Source organism: Pseudophryne corroboree, chromosome 11 (genome assembly GCF_028390025.1).
Source record: "Pseudophryne corroboree isolate aPseCor3 chromosome 11, aPseCor3.hap2, whole genome shotgun sequence".
Lineage (NCBI taxonomy): Eukaryota > Metazoa > Chordata > Amphibia > Anura > Myobatrachidae > Pseudophryne > Pseudophryne corroboree.
Window position 1 is genome coordinate 16,562,815 of NC_086454.1, and position 15,980 is coordinate 16,578,794.

General features: G+C 48.9%; 1 non-coding gene across 1 annotated transcript; it reads left to right on the forward strand.

Annotated features, from left to right (window-relative positions):
• LOC134971079 (U5 spliceosomal RNA) lies at window positions 1–121 on the forward strand. The gene has a single exon (XR_010190223.1). It is a non-coding gene; the product is annotated as a U5 spliceosomal RNA (small nuclear RNA).
• The last annotated feature ends 15,859 nt before the right edge of the window (window positions 122–15,980 follow it).

Consider the following 15,980-nt stretch of genomic DNA (forward strand, 5'->3'; position numbering starts at 1 on the left):
ATACTCTGGTTTCTCTTCAGATCGAATAAAGCTTTCGCTTTTTACTACAGATTTCCGTTGAGAGAAACAACCATGAGTTTCATATAAATATGCTTTTCAGCAATAAAATATATATATGATAATAACTTCAATAAGTCGTGCAAGTGTCTGTCCGTTGACTATTGTGGTGTCTGTCTGCATAGCGAGTAAGGCTCTAGCGCAGACTAAAAAAAAAAAAAAAATTGCATTGGCAATTCAAATTAAAAGAGCGATACCGGAGTCTCGGAAGTTACTCCACCAGCACTAACGAAGGACAGTCTTTCCAAAGGGACAATTTCCCTTTGGGTACCAGGGTGTTTATTTAACTGGTCTTATAATTTAATGCACGATTCTATGTCAAATCTCACACCGATAACTACGAGTGAGAAGGGTACATTAGTCCAGCACTCAGATAGTGCGGGGTTTTTGACAACCATACATTGCTAAATCCCAGTGAGTCAATGTCTCCATTTTTACAGAGACTGAGTAGACTCTAACCACTATTTAATCGTTTCCAAAATGACGCGATCCGCCATTGGTAAATGCGTCTGTGTCAAACATTATAAAGACCCAAGATACATTTGGGTCACTAGACTATGTATGGAAACAATGAACTGTTAAAAGAAGCTGCAGAGTATATCTGTAAAGCTTCTGCTAACGCCGGTTACTTCGATTCTCACTTTTCATCGTCGCTAGTTTAAGCGCGACAAGGCTAGAGCTTGTTTGGTCCTAAATTTGATATTCAGCCATTACCGCATCCAGTATCAAAACGGAAATACTTGTGCCGGCGTTTAATCCCTTTAGACTTCAGTTTTTTCAAGGCGGTGGTACAAAACAGTCACGCCTTGTAACGACAGGACGCTACAGTCAGCAAGCCAGTGGCTTGATGACCTCTTAGGCCATCTCCATTTTCCAATGTGGAAGCGCGTCTTTACATGTTACAGTTGCATTTCCAGACATCAACTCATGGATGTCTCAGCTATTTACAGATTAAAGGACAAGACTGCCTCTGTCGAACGGTTTGGCAGGTTGCCATTTAGTCTCTGCTGGTTTTCAGCTGTCTTTATAATCAGGCAGTAGTACACCAACAGAGTCAGGGTTACTTATTCCCCTCTGTTTGGGGTAACAAAACCAGACAGCTCCGTCGCAGTCTCAATCAGCAAGTCACTTAATGCAGTTTGAAAATGGATTTTCTGCGGTTAGTATTTGCATATTGGAGCCACAAAATTGCATAATTTCACTTGATCTTCACAATGCGTATTTACCCATTCCGGTTTGGTCATCACAGGTTCTAGCGTTTGCAAAACGCCACAACCATTAACCATTTCAGGTCTACCATTTGGCTTCTTGTCAACGCCTCGGGTATTTACCAAAGTGATGTTGGTGATGATGGCTCATCTCAGAGACCTGCCAGTGACAATCGTTCCATACTTAGACGATCTGCTCATAAGAACTCTGTCTCAACAAAGTTCCTCTAACTTGCGCTACTAATGTATACTGCGGTGGCAGATCAAGTTCAAAAACAATTGCATCTAATTCCGTCTAAACGACGTCAATTCCTAGGTAAGATTATAAATACGGTAAATCGAAGACATTTACCTACTACACCAGCAAGAACGCACACTAGCGGTACATTGGTGTATTCGCCTGTTAAGAATAATGATGTGTTTCAAAGCGATTTAGTTCGCCGGCCTTCACTCGCGTTTCCCACAGAGGGGCGAGGGTGTATATACTCTGGACGAGAGTCTCAGAGGTTCAGGAGTTGTAGTTAAAAAAGATCAGCGACAGAGGTTCTGAAACGGATCACGACAGATTGCTGTCGATAAATGTCCTGGAACTCCGTGCATTTTACAATGCACTACATGCTTCGCTTTCAGTCTGACCAACAGTCAGACAACGCAACGGGAGTTGCATACACAACAACCAGGGAGAACCAAGAAGCCGCATGGCAATGCGGCAGGTAACTCGAATCCTCAATTGCCCAGAACACCATTATGTGATAATGTCAACGGGGTTCATTCCGTGAGTGGACATCTGTTAGACAGATGATCTCACCCGTCAGGATTTAGATCCTGAAAACTGGACATTAAATCCAGAGGTGTTTCATATGTGAGTCCACAGAAGGGGGTTACCCTTAGGTATACATGATGGCATCTCGCCACAATTACAAAAGCTCAGTATGTGTACAAAACAACAGATCACAAGGGCAGTGGCGGTGGAGTCTCTCACATTCGTGTGGTCATTCAGCATCGTGTATCTGGCTCCACCATTTTCCGCTGCTCTCTCCGTTCCCAAAACGGATCATAAGACAGTTCGTCACAGTCATACTAGTGATATCTCATGGGTTTCGGAGAGCTTGCTTCTCGAATCTCCAAGGAATACTTGCACACGATCTTGGCCCGCTCATAATACGTCCAGCCTGTTACAACAGGGAACGTTCTACCTATTACTTATGTACCGCAGCTGCGGTTGACGGGGTGAGGGTTCAGACCGCCCTCTTAAGAAAAGAAATAGGGCATTACAGTATTATACCAACCATGTTACGAGCTAGTAAGCCGCTTAAGGCAGCTCATTATTACAAAATTTGGTGTGCTTACATAGGTGGTAAAGCTCGGAAGTTTCCGACATCATCCTTCAAGTTACCCGTATTCTGTTAAACGGGGTGGGATGGAAAACTGCGTTTATCTGCACTGAGGGTGCAGGTATCTGTGTGGTCAACTTATTTTCAAAGACGTTTGACTCTATTGCGTCTGTACACACCTTTCTACAAGGTGTCATCAAAGTGCAGCCTCCATTTATCCCACCTACAGCGCCAGGTGACTTGAGGTTGGGTTCAGATTTCTTACAGTTTTCATATTTTGAACCCTTACAATAAATGGGGATTAAGTTTCTCACTTGGGAAAACATTTTTCTTCTAGCCTTAGCTTCGGCAAGGGTTTTGTTTTCATATTTGGGTGCCTTGTATTCCAAGTCACCGTATTTGAGTTTTCTCATGACAAAGCAAATCTTCGGACGAATTCCGCTTTCTTATTCTTCACATCAATAAACCAATAGTGGTTCCTGTGTTGACAGCACATTCTAGAATTCTGAATGTGGTACACGCATTACGCGTTTATATATGTCCCGAACGTCTACAGTACGTGATACGGATACGTTGTTTGTTCTCTATAATGCTGCCAACTGGGGTTAGCCAGTTTCTCAGCAGACATTATCCAGTTGGATAATAATGACTACAAGTCAGGCTTACTTTAAGGCTAAGTTACAATCGCCTACGTCAGTAATAGCTCATCCCACAGGTTCTGTGGGAATGTCAGACCCAGCGGGTCGTGGAGCGTCTACGACGCGGCTACATAGCCTTCAGTGCACCACGTTTGTGCACGTTTACATATGAATGGTTGCGGCATCAGCATCTAGCTTTGGCTGCCTACTGTTACAAGTGTCAAACAGCTCTCCCGCCCACGAGGGAAGCTTTGGTACGTCCCAAGAGTACTCCAGTGACCCCTAGTGGATGAAAAAGAAAATAGGATTTTGGTACTTACCAGGTAAATCCTTTTCTTTGAATCCATAGGGGGCACTGGACGCCCACCCAGAGCAGTTTTACCTGGGTTGTTTTAAGCTCAGAGGAGCTTAGGGTAACACGTTTTACCTGGTTTGTATTAAGCTCAAAGGAGCTTATGGTAACACATTTTCACCGATTGGTTCAAACTATAAGGTCTATCGGTTATGCTGTCAACTGTTTAGTTGACACTAACGTTATGGGTCAACTTTGTTGTTGTCCGTTATGTTATAGGAATTCTCCATTGTCAACCTCTCTATAGTAGTTCGCTCAGTAAAAACACTGGGTTCGTACACTGAGGTACTCTAGGGATATGGAGGGGTGGAGAGTTCTAAATTTAAATATTCAGTGCCTTTGTTCTGCTACGCCGCCCATATCCCCAAGAGTACTCCAGTGCCCCCTATGGATTCAAAGAAAAGGATTTACCTGGTAAGTACCAAAATCCTATTTTCAGAGGCTCCTTCGTTTATCATACTGTTAACTGGGTTCAGATCTCAGGTTGTACGGTGTGATTGGTGTGGCTGGTATGAGTCTTACCCGGGATTCAATATCCTTCCTTATTATGTACGCTCGTCCGGGCACAGTATCCTAACTGAGGCTTGGAGGAGGGTCATAGGGGGAGGAGCCAGTGCACACCAGCTAGTTCAAGCTTTTACTTTTGTGCCCAGTCTCCTGCGGAGCCGCTATTCCCCATGGTCCTTACGGAGTCCCAGCATCCACTACGGACTATGAGAAATAGAATTATCGGTAAGTAAATTCTTATTATTTCTCTTACATCCTAGAGGATGCTGGGGTCCATATTAGTACCAAGGGGTATAGACGGGTCCACCAGGAGCCATTGGCACTTAAAGAGTTTAATAGTGTGGGCTGGCTCCTCCCTCTATGCCCCTCCTACCAGACTCTGTTTAGAAAATGTGCCCGGAGGAGCCGGTCACAGCTAGGGGAGCTCTACATAGCTTTCTTAGTAAAAGTTTATTTTAGAGTTTATTTTTTTACAGGAGGCTGTTGGCAACAGCCTCCCTGCATCGAGAGACTGAGGGGGGGAGCAGTGTCCGCCCTGCGGGGTCTGAGTCACTGTCTCCGCTGACTGGACATTGAGCTCCAAAGGGGACAGATCGCGCCCCGCCAAAGGGGAACGCTCACCCCAGCAGCCAGCCGCCACCCCCTTGCAGAGCTGAAGTGTGGCGATTGAGTCACTGTCCCCCTCACAAGCGGGGAGGGGGGGGGTCAGTGTGAAGATGGTGGCTTAAGGGTAGGAGCGCAGTATTAACTGCGCTCCCGGACGGCTCAGCGGTACTTCAGTGGGGCGCCCTGACCCTACACTGACAAGGGAGTGGAGGCTGTGTAAAGACTGTCACCTATTAAGGGACATAGCGCTGGTTTAGGGGTTCCCTATAATAGCGCTGTGTGTGGGTTGGCTCCAAGCTCTGTGTCTCTGCCATGCTTGGGGGGGGGGAAGCTGTGTTTGAATTCCCTGTGTATTTCGGTGTTCAATGCCTTTCATAGCCATGTCTAGGGTCTCGGTGACATATGCTACTGATATGGTTCCCTCTCGGGGGGGGTCCATTTCATATACACGGAAATGTAATCACGCTGCTGAACCAGCGTCTACCCTAAAATGGTCACAGTCGCAAGCAGGGGACTGAATCCTTAGTACACGGACACTAGTCGGGGACTGAATCCCCCGGCTAGCGACGAAATCCTCAGGCAGGTGTATAGAAGTTGCGCTGGAAGACGCGCCATCTTCGGTGGGCGCAGCTTTTTCTCAGTGGAGTTCGGCTCCGTTTTACATCTGCAGCTCCCTTTACAGGAGAACGGCGCCCCTTGCGGGGGGGGGGGGGGGGGTGGGGGCAGTTTATGGGGGAGGCCATTAGCTATATATGTTTAAATATTGCCGAGGGGCTTACGTCACTGACGATATGAGAGCCTCACTGTCCTTCCCTGAGTCTAAGGTGTTAGACCAGGCATGTCCAAACGGCGGCCCTCCAGCTGTTGAAAAACTACACATCCCAGCATGCCCTGACACAGCTTTAGCATTCTCTGACAGCAAAACTGTGTCAGGGCATGCTGGGATATGTAGTTTCACAACAGCTGGAGGGACGCAGTTTGGACATGCTTGTGTTAGACACTGTTTTGTAATATCCTGGGATGAGGATAGAATGAATTGGGACCTCTGTGTCCAGACTGTCAATTTACCAGTCCCAGGGCTCTGCCGCGTTCAAGGACTCGGTTGATCGCAGGATTGACGCTATGCTCAAATCCAGGGGCGATGACTTACCATTTCCCATGTATGGATTTCTAAAAGCTATAGTTAAGCTGAGACGTTGCTTGAGTAATTGATTACAATGGATGAAAGTGACGTTGCATCGTTCTTGCGTAACATACAGGATTCTGCAGGGTTCCTGGTAGAATCCATGAAGTATCTGGGTTCCATGGCTGCGGGGATCTTAGTGTTCACTCTAGGATTTTTTTAGGACAGGGTGCTGATCACGGGGAGGGCACATTTTTAAGTTAGAAGGGCAAAATTGGGTACATACTATAATGCTTGGTGCCCTCATTCCAATAGGCCAAGCAAAAATTTAGGGGCGTTTTGTGGGGAAGGGGCGTGGCCACATAATAGTGGCAATTCACATTACACCACACAGTAGTGCACCTAATACACATTGCACCAGGTAGAACCTCCTATACACACTGCGACAGGTAGAGAACGTTATACATATTGCGCCAGATAGAGCACGTTATACACATTGCACCAGGTAGAGAGCACTGAGGCACACTGCACCAAGGAGAGAGCACTGAGACACACTGTACCAGGGAGAGAGCACTGAGGCACATTGCACCAGGGAGAGAGCACTGAGGCACACTGCACCAGGGAGAGAGCACTGAGGCACACTGCACCAGGGAGAGAGCACTGAGACACACTGCACCAGGGAGGGAGCACTGAGGCACACTGCACCAGGGAGGGAGCACTGAGGCACACTGTACCAGGGAGAGAGCACTGAGGCACATTGCACCAGGGAGAGAGCACTGAGGCACACTGCACCAGGGAGAGAGCACTGAGGCACACTGCACCAGGGAGAGAGCACTGAGGCACACTGCACCAGGGAGGGAGCACTGAGGCACACTGCACCAGGGAGGGAGCACTGAGGCACACTGCACCAGGGAGAGAGCACTGAGGCACACTGCACCAGGGAGAGAGCACTGAGGCACACTGCACCAGGGAGAGAGCACTGAGACACACTGCACAGGGAGAGAGCACTGAGACACACTGCACCAGGGAGAGAGCACTGGGAGAGAAGGGAAGACGGGCAGATGCAGAGCAGCACTCACCGTTGCAGCGGGTCCAGTCTCTTGATGCTGATGGCGGAGCCTAGGTTGCCGTGGTGAGGGGGAATGGCCGTGCAGCGCCGTGGTGAGGGGGAATTTCAAACCATGCCGGAGGACTGGCGGGCGGGAGACACCGCAGGCTCTGATTGGCTGCTCCTGCACGCTGACCCTGTCTCCACCTTCAACTGAGAGCTATCAGCGCGGCGGGGGGAGGAGTAACAGTGCGGCTGGGGGAGAAATGACAGCACACTGGCGCGGGGAGAAGTGACAGCGCTGGCGCGGGGAGAAGGCAGTCCTTTGGTGATTAACAGGGCGGCAGGGCGCAGCGCCCTGCGAAAGAAGCTTAGAGTAAACACTAGGATCTCCTCCATGTCAGTCTCTGCTCGCAGGGGTCTCTGTCTGCGCCAATGGTCTGCGGACGTGGAATCCAGGAAGTGTGGAGAGCCTACCCTATACAGGTCAGGCTCTCTTTGGGGAGGCGCTGGCTGCGTGGATTGCCACGGCTACCATGGGTATGTCTCCTTTTCTCTTACGTCCTAGAGAATGCTGGGGACTCCGTAAGGACCATGGGGTATAGACGGGCTCCGCAGGAGACATGGGCACTCTAAAGACTTTAGATGGGTGTGCACTGGCTCCTCCCTCTATGCCCCTCCTCCAGACCTCAGTTAGATCCTGTGCCCAGAGGAGACTGGATGCACTGCAGGGGAGCTCTACTGAGTTTCTCTGAAAAAGACTTTTGTTAGGTTTTTTTATTTTCAGGGAGCACTGCTGGCAACAGGCTCCCTGCATCGTGGGACAGAGGTGAGAGAAGCAGACCTACTTAAATGATAGGCTCTGCTTCTTAGGCTACTGGACACCATTAGCTCCAGAGGGTCGGAACACAGGTCTCACCCTCGTTGTTTGTCCCAGAGCCGCGCCGCCGTCCTCCTCACAGAGCCGGAAGATAGAAGCCGGGTGAGTATAAGAAGACTTCAAAGGCGGCAGAAGACTTCTGATCCTCACTGAGGTACCGCGCAGCGGTAACGCTGCGCGCCATTGCTCCCACATTCACACACTGACGGCACTGTATGGGCGCAGGGCGGGCGCCCTGGGCAGCAGTCATAAACATATTTTCTCTGACGTCCTAGTGGATGCTGGGAACTCCGTAAGGACCATGGGGAATAGCGGCTCCGCAGGAGACAGGGCACATCTAAAGAAAGCTTTAGGATCACCTGGTGTGCACTGGCTCCTCCCCCTATGACCCTCCTCCAAGCCTCAGTTAGATTTTCTGTGCCCGACGAGAAGGGTGCACACTAGGGGCTCTCCTGAGCTCTTTGTGAAAGTTTTAGTTTAGGTTTATTATTTTCAGTGAGACCTGCTGGCAACAGGCTCACTGCATCGAGGGACTAAGGGGAGAAGAAGCGAACTCACCTGCGTGCAGACTGGATTGGGCTTCTTAGGCTACTGGACATTAGCTCCAGAGGGACGATCACAGGTTCAGCCTGGATGGGTCACCGGAGCCGCGCCGCCGGCCCCCTTACAGAGCCAGAAGAGCGAAGAGGTCCGGAAAAATCGGCGGCAGAAGACTTTCCTGTCTTCAGATAAAGGTAGGCGCACAGCACCGCAGCTGTGCGCCATTGCTCTCAGCACACTTCACACTCCGGTCACTGAGGGTGCAGGGCGCTGGGGGAGCAGCGCCCTGAGACGCAATAAATCGATAGAAAACCTTTTATGGCTAAAATAAATGCATCACATATAACTCCTGGGCTATATGGATGCATTTAACCCCTGCCAAAACATACAAGAAAACGGATGATAAGGACGCCGAGAAAGGGGCGGAGCCTATCTCCTCAGCACACTGGCGCCATTTTCCCTCACAGCTCAGTTGGAGGGAAGCTCCCTGGCTCTCCCCTGCAGTCACTACACTACAGAAAGGGGTTAAAAAAGAGAGGGGGGCACAAATTAGGCGCAGTATAAACAATACAGCAGCTATAAAGGGAAAAACACTTATATAAGGTTATCCCTGTATATATATAGCGCTCTGGTGTGTGCTGGCAAACTCTCCCTCTGTCTCCCCAAAGGGCTAGTGGGGTCCTGTCCTCTATCAGAGCATTCCCTGTGTGTGTGCTGTGTGTCGGTACGTTTGTGTCGACATGTATGAGGAGAAAAATGATGAGGAGACGGAGTAGAGTGTCTGTAATAGTGTTGTCACCCCCTGGGGGGTCGACACCTGAGTGGATGTACTGTTGAAATTGCGTGACAGTGTCAGCTTTGTATAAAAGACAGTGGTTGACATGAGACAGCCGGCTACTCAGCTTGTGCATGTCCAGACGTCTCATACAGGGGCTCTAAAGCGCCCGTTACCTCAGATACAGACGCCGACACGGATACTGACTCCTGTGTCGACGGTGAAGAGACAACCGTGATTTCCAATAGGGCCACACATTGCATGATTGAGGCAATGGAAAAAGTTTACACTCTTCTGATAATATAAATACCACCAAAAAAAAAGGGGTATTATGTTTGGTGAGGAAAAACTTCCTGTAGTTTTCCTGAATCTGAGAAATAAAATGAGGTGTGTGATGATGCGTGGGTTTCCCCCCGATAACAATTGATAATTTCTAAAAAGTTATTGGCAGTATACCTTTTCCCGCAAGAGGTTAGGGTGCGTTGGGAAACACCCCCTAGGGGGGATAAGGCGCTCACACGCTTGTAAGAACAAGGGCTCTACCCTCTCTGGAGATGGCCGCCCTTAGGGATCCTGCTGATAGAAAGCAGGAGGGTGTCCTAAAATGTATTTACACACATACTGGTGTTATACTGCGACCAGCAATCGCCTCAGCCTGGATGTGCAGTGCTGGGTTGGCGTGGTCGGATTCCCTGACTGGAAATTTGATATCCTAGATAAGGACAGTATATTATTGCCTATAGAGCAATTAAAAGATGCATTTCTATATATGCATGATGCACAGCGGAATATTTGCCGACTGGCATCAAGTATAAGTGCGTTGTCCAATTATACCAGTAAAGTGGTCAGGTGATGCGGATTCCAAACGGCATTTGGAAGTATTGCCTTAAAAAAAAAAAGGGAATGTACCCCAGGTCGCCTCTCAAGATAAGACGCCGTATTATCAGGCGCAGTCCTGGTTGGCAAGCGGACAAAAGGGTTCCTCTTTTCTGCTCGTGACAGAGGGAGAGGAAAATGGCTGCAGAGATCAGCCAGTTCCCAGGAACAGAAACCCTTTTCCGCCTCTGCCAAGCTCTCAGTATGACGCTAGGGCTTTACAAGTTCAGGCACGGTGGGGGCCCGTTCTCAATGAATTTCAGTGCGCAGTGGGCTCACTCGCAAGTAGACCCCTGGATCCTTCAGGTAATATTTCAGGGGTACAAATTGGAATTCGAGCCGTATTCCCCTCGCCGTTTCCAAAAGTCTGTTTTACCGACGTCTCCCGCTGATAGGGAGGCAGTTTTGGAAGCCATTCACAAGCTGTATTCCCAGCAGGTGATAATTAAGGTACCCCTCCTGCAACAGGGAACGGGGTATTATTCCACACTATTGTGGTACCGAAGCCAGACGGCTCGGTGAGACCGATTTTAAAATCTAAAATCTTTGAACACTTACATACAGAGGTTCAAATTCAAAATTGAGTCACTCAGAGCAGTGATTGCAAACCTGGAAGAAGGGGACTACATGATGTCTCGGGACATCAAGGATGCTTACCTTCATGTCAAAATTTACCCTTCTCACCAAGGGTATCTCAGGTTATGGTACAGAACTGTCACTATCAGTTCAGACGCTGCCGTAGGGATGGTCCACGGCACCCCGGGTCTTTACTGAAGTAATGACCGTAATGATGATATTCCTTCGAAGGAAGGGAATTTTAGTTATCCTTTACTTGGACGATTCCCTGATAAGGGTGAGATCCAGGGAACAGTTGGAGATCGGTGTAGCACTACCTCAGGTAGTGTTGCGGCAGCACGATTGGATTCTCAATATTCCAAAATCGCAGCTGGTTCCGACGACTTGTCTTCTGTTCCTAGGGATGATCCTGGACACAGTCCAGAAAGAAGGTGTTTCTCCCGGAGGAGAAAGCCAGGGAGTTATCCGAGCTAGTCAGGAACCTCCTAAAACCGAACCAAGTCTCAGTGCATCAATGCACAAGGGTTCTGGGTAAAAATGGTGGCTTCCTACGAACCAATCCCATTCGGCAGATTCCTCGCAAGACTTTCCAGTGGAACCTACTGGACAAATGGTCCGGGTCGCATCTTCAGATGCTTCAGCGGATAACCCTGTCACCAGGGACAAGGGTATCCCTCCTGTGGTGGTTGCAGAGTGCTCATCTTCTAGAGGGCCGCAGATTCGGCATGCGGGACTGGGTCCTGGTGGCCATGGATGCCAGCCTGCGAAGCTGGGGAGCAGTCACACAGGGAAGGAATATCCAGGGCTTATGGTCAAGCCTGGAGACATCACTTCACATAAATGTCCTGAAGCTAAGGGCCATTTACAATGCTCTAAGCTTAGCAAGACCTCTGCTTCAAGGTCAGCCGGTGTTGATCCAGTCGGACAACATTACGGCAGTCACCCACGTAAACAGACAGGGTGCCACAAGAAGCAGGAGGGCAATGGCAGAAGCTGCAAGGATTCTTCGCGGGGCGAAAAACCATGTGATAGCACTGTCAGCAGTTTTCATTCCGGGAGTGGACAACTGGGAAGCAGTTTTCCTCAGCACAACCTCCACCCGGGAGAGTAAGGACTTCACCCAGAAGTCTTCCACATGATTATAAACCGTTGGGAAAAACTCGACAGGTATTGCGCCACGTCAAGGGACCCTCAGGCAATAGCTGTAGATGCTCTGGTAACACCGTGGGTGTACCAATCAGTGTATGGGTTCCCTCCTCTGCCTCTCATACCCAAGGTACTGAGATTGATAAGATGGAGAGGAGTAAGCACTATATTAGTGGCTCCGGATTGGCCAAGAAGGAATTGGTAACCGGAACTTCAAGAGATGCTCACGGAGGATCCGTAGCCTCTACCTCTAAGAAGGGACCTGCTCCAGCAAGGACCTTGTCTGTTCCAAGACTTACCGCGGCTGCGTTGACGGCATGGCGGTTGAACGCCGGATCCTGAAGAAAAAAGGCATTCCGGATGAAGTCTTCCCTATCCTGATCAAAGCCAGGAAGGATGTAACCGCAAAACATCACCGCATTTGGCGAAAATATGTTGCGTGGTGCGAGGCCAGTAAGGCTCGACGGAGGAAATTCAACTGGGTCGATTCCTACATTTCCTGCAAACAGGAGTATCTATGGGCCTGAAATTGGGGTCCATTAAGGTTTAAATTTCGGCTCTGTCAATTTTCTTCCAAAAAAAAGAACTAGCTTCAGTCCCTGAAGTTCAGACATTTGTTAAAAGGGTACTGCATATACAGCCTCCTTTTGTGCCTTTAGTGGCACTTTTGGGATCTCCAGGTGGTTTTTGGGTTCCAAAAGTCGCATTGGTTTGACACACTTAAATCTGTGGAGTTAAAATATCTCACAGAAAAAGTGGTCATGCTGTTGGCTCTGGCCTGGGCCAGGCGCGTGTCAGAATTGGTGGCTTTATCCTGTAAAAGCCCTTATCTGATTTTCCATTCGGACAGGGCGGAATTGAGGACTCGTCCTCAGTTTCTCCCTAGGGTGGTTTCAGCGTTCACCTGAACCAAACCTATTGTGGTGCCTGCGGCTACTAGGGACTTGGAGGACTCCAAGTTGCTAGACGTTGTCAGGACCCGGAAAATATATGTTTCCAGGACGGCTGGAGTCAGGAAATCTGACTCGCTGTTTATCCTCTATGCACCCAACTAGCTGGGTGCTCCTGCTTTTAAGCAGACTATTGCACGTTGGATTTGTAGTACAATTCAGCTTGCACATTCTGTGGCAGGCCTGCCACAGCCAAAAATCTGTAAATGCCCACTCCACAAGGAAGGTGGGCTCATCTTGGGCAGCTGCCCGAGGGGTCTCGGCTTTACAACTTTGCCGAGCAGTTACTTGGTCAGGAGCAAATACGTTTGTAAAATTCTACAAATTTGTTACCCTGGCTGAGCAGGACCGGGAGTTCTCTCATTGGGGGCTGCAGAGTCATCCGCACTCTCCCGCCCGTTTGGGAGCTTTGGTATAATCCCCATGGTCCTTACGGAGTTCCCAGCATCCACTAGGACGTCAGAGAAAATAAGAATTTACTTACCGATAATTCTATTTCTCGTAGTCCGTAGTGGATGCTGGGCGCCCATCCCAAGTGCGGATTGTCTGCAATACTGGTACATAATTATTGTTACCAAAAAAAAAATTCGGGTTATTGTTGTAGTGAGCCATCTTTTCGAGAGGCTTCTCTATTATCATGCTGTTAACTGGGTTCAGATCACAGGTTGTACAGTGTGATTGGTGTGGCTGGTATGAGTCTTACCCGGGATTCAAAATCCTTCCTTATTGTGTACGCTCGTCCGGGCACAGTATCCTAACTGAGGCTTGGAGGAGGGTCATAGGGGGAGGAGCCAGTGCACACCAGGTGATCCTAAAGCTTTCTTTAGATGTGCCCTGTCTCCTGCGGAGCCGCTATTCCCCATGGTCCTTACGGAGTTCCCAGCATCCACTACGGACTACGAGAAATAGAATTATCGGTAAGTAAATTCTTATTATATATATATATATATATATATATATATATATACATACATACATACATACATACATACACACACACACACGCGGCAATTGTCACAACTGAGGGCCTGAGCTGACGGGAGGCAGCCTCAGTTGTAGGGGCTGAGATGTACCGGAACCTGGGAGGTTGTATCAGACCCCTGGACATGTAAGTAACATGAATAATAACTGCCCGAAGGCGTGACCACGACAACTTGGATAAAAGTCAATGATGTTTATTATGAGAACTCCGCAACACAGCAGCAGTAAAAGAAAACGTAAAAGTCAGCAAAGAATAAATACAGTTCCTGGGTACTACAGGATGGCAGGAGCCACAGGGCACTGGTAGTGTGAGATAGTTCTTATGATCTTCTAGATGGAAAGTCCTTACCAGGCCCGACTGTAGCAATGGAGATAACCCAGGATTGTGCCAGCTGATGTTCCAGGAAAAGCTGGGTTGCTGAAGATAAAACAGCTGCTGTGGATACTGGCTGGAACCAGACTGTTGTTAGCACGGAGTGGATACTGGCTGGAACCAGTTAAATAATAAATGAACTTGGGAGCGATGAAATATGAACTGAAATGTAGAACTTGAGAGCGGAGAAATAATAATACCGGTGGAGAGTGGTAAAGTGTAGAAAGGACACCGGCCCTTTAAGGGAAGCTGTACTCTGCTGGAAGCAGGTAATGTTGTAGCTGGAAACAGATGAATCCACAATGGATTGGAGAGTCAGGCTACACCGCAGGTGGAATGCTGGTGCGGGTCTCTATGGTGGAAGTCTTGAGACAGGAGCTGGAACCTGGAAGACAATCACAGGAGAGAGACAAACAGGAACTAGGTTTGACAACCAAAGCACTGACGCCTTCCTTGCTCAGGCACAGTGTATTTATACCTGCAGCAAGGAAGGGATTGGCTAGGCAATTATGCAGATTATCAATACTGAGAACAGATTGGTGGAAATGATCAGCTGACAGAATCCAAGATGGCTGCGCCCATGCAGACACTTGGAGGGAAGTTTGGTTTGTAATCCATGTGGTAATGAAAACAGTAATGGCGGCGCCGGCCACCGGAGACAGGAGGCGCCAGGCTGACAGATGCACATCCAACCACGCGGACACAGCGGAGGCCGCGGCTGACGTAATTGCCACTCAGACACTCTGCATGCAGAAGTTCAGGGACGGCGGCGGAGGCCGCGGGAGACGCCATGCCAGGTGTAATATGGCGTTTACTGTGACAGCGTCCCAGAGTGACAGGAGAGGATACAGGAATGTACACATCAGGATAACAGATGGAATCCGGTCCTGGAGCGCTGAGCCAGCCTTAGGAGGCATCTGATGGGTAAGAAATGGCGTCCAGATACCCGGATCGTGACAGCACCCCCCCCTTTAGGAGTGGCCCCAGGACACTTCTTTGGCTTTTGAGGAAACTTGGAATGGAATCTCCGGACCAAGGCAGGAGCATGGACATCAGAAGCATTGGTCCATGAACGTTCCTCAGGACCATAACCTTTCCAGTCAATAAGATATTGTAGTTGACCGTAACGGTGACGTGAGTCCAGGATCTTGGCCACTTCATACTCAACGCCTCGTTGAGTTTGGACTTTCGGAGTTGGAGGAAGTGAGGAATGAAACCGATTCAAGATCAGCGGTTTCAACAGGGAAACATGGAATGTCCTGGGTATTTTTAAGAAGGGAGGCAACTGGAGTCTGTAAGCAACAGGATTGATGACTTGTTCAATCTTGAAAGGACCGATATAGCGAGGTGCAAACTTCATACTGGGAACTCTTAACCTCAAATTCTTCGTGGATAACCATACCCGATCACCCACCTTGAGAGCAGGAACTGCTCGACGCTTCTTATCCGCAAACTTCTTGTACCTGAACGATGCCTTGAGCAGAGCTGATCGTACGCTCTTCCAGATATTGGCAAACTGATGCAAGGTGATATCCACTGCGGGGACAGAAGTTGCTGGAAGCGGTTGGAACTCAGGGACTTTAGGGTGGAATCCAAAGTTAGTGAAGAATGGTGTTGAAGCAGATGAAGAATGATACTGGTTGTTATGACAGAACTCGGCCCAGGGAAGTAATTGAACCCAGTCATCTTGAGAGGAGGACACATAGATGCGGAGGAAGGCCTCCAAGTCCTGATTCACCCTCTCGGTTTGACCATTGGTCTGAGGATGGTAAGCCGTGGAAAACTTTAGCTTGACTTGGAGGACTTGACATAAACTTCGCCAGAATTTGGCTGTGAATTGAACTCCTCGATCTGAGATAATTTCTTCAGGAAGACCGTGGAGTCGGAAGATCTCTTGTATGAATACTTGAGCCAACTTGGAAGCTGACGGAAGACCGGTGAGAGGAATGAAGTGTGCCATCTTGGTGAACCGGTCAACTACCACCCAGATGGTATTGAACTTGTTGCACA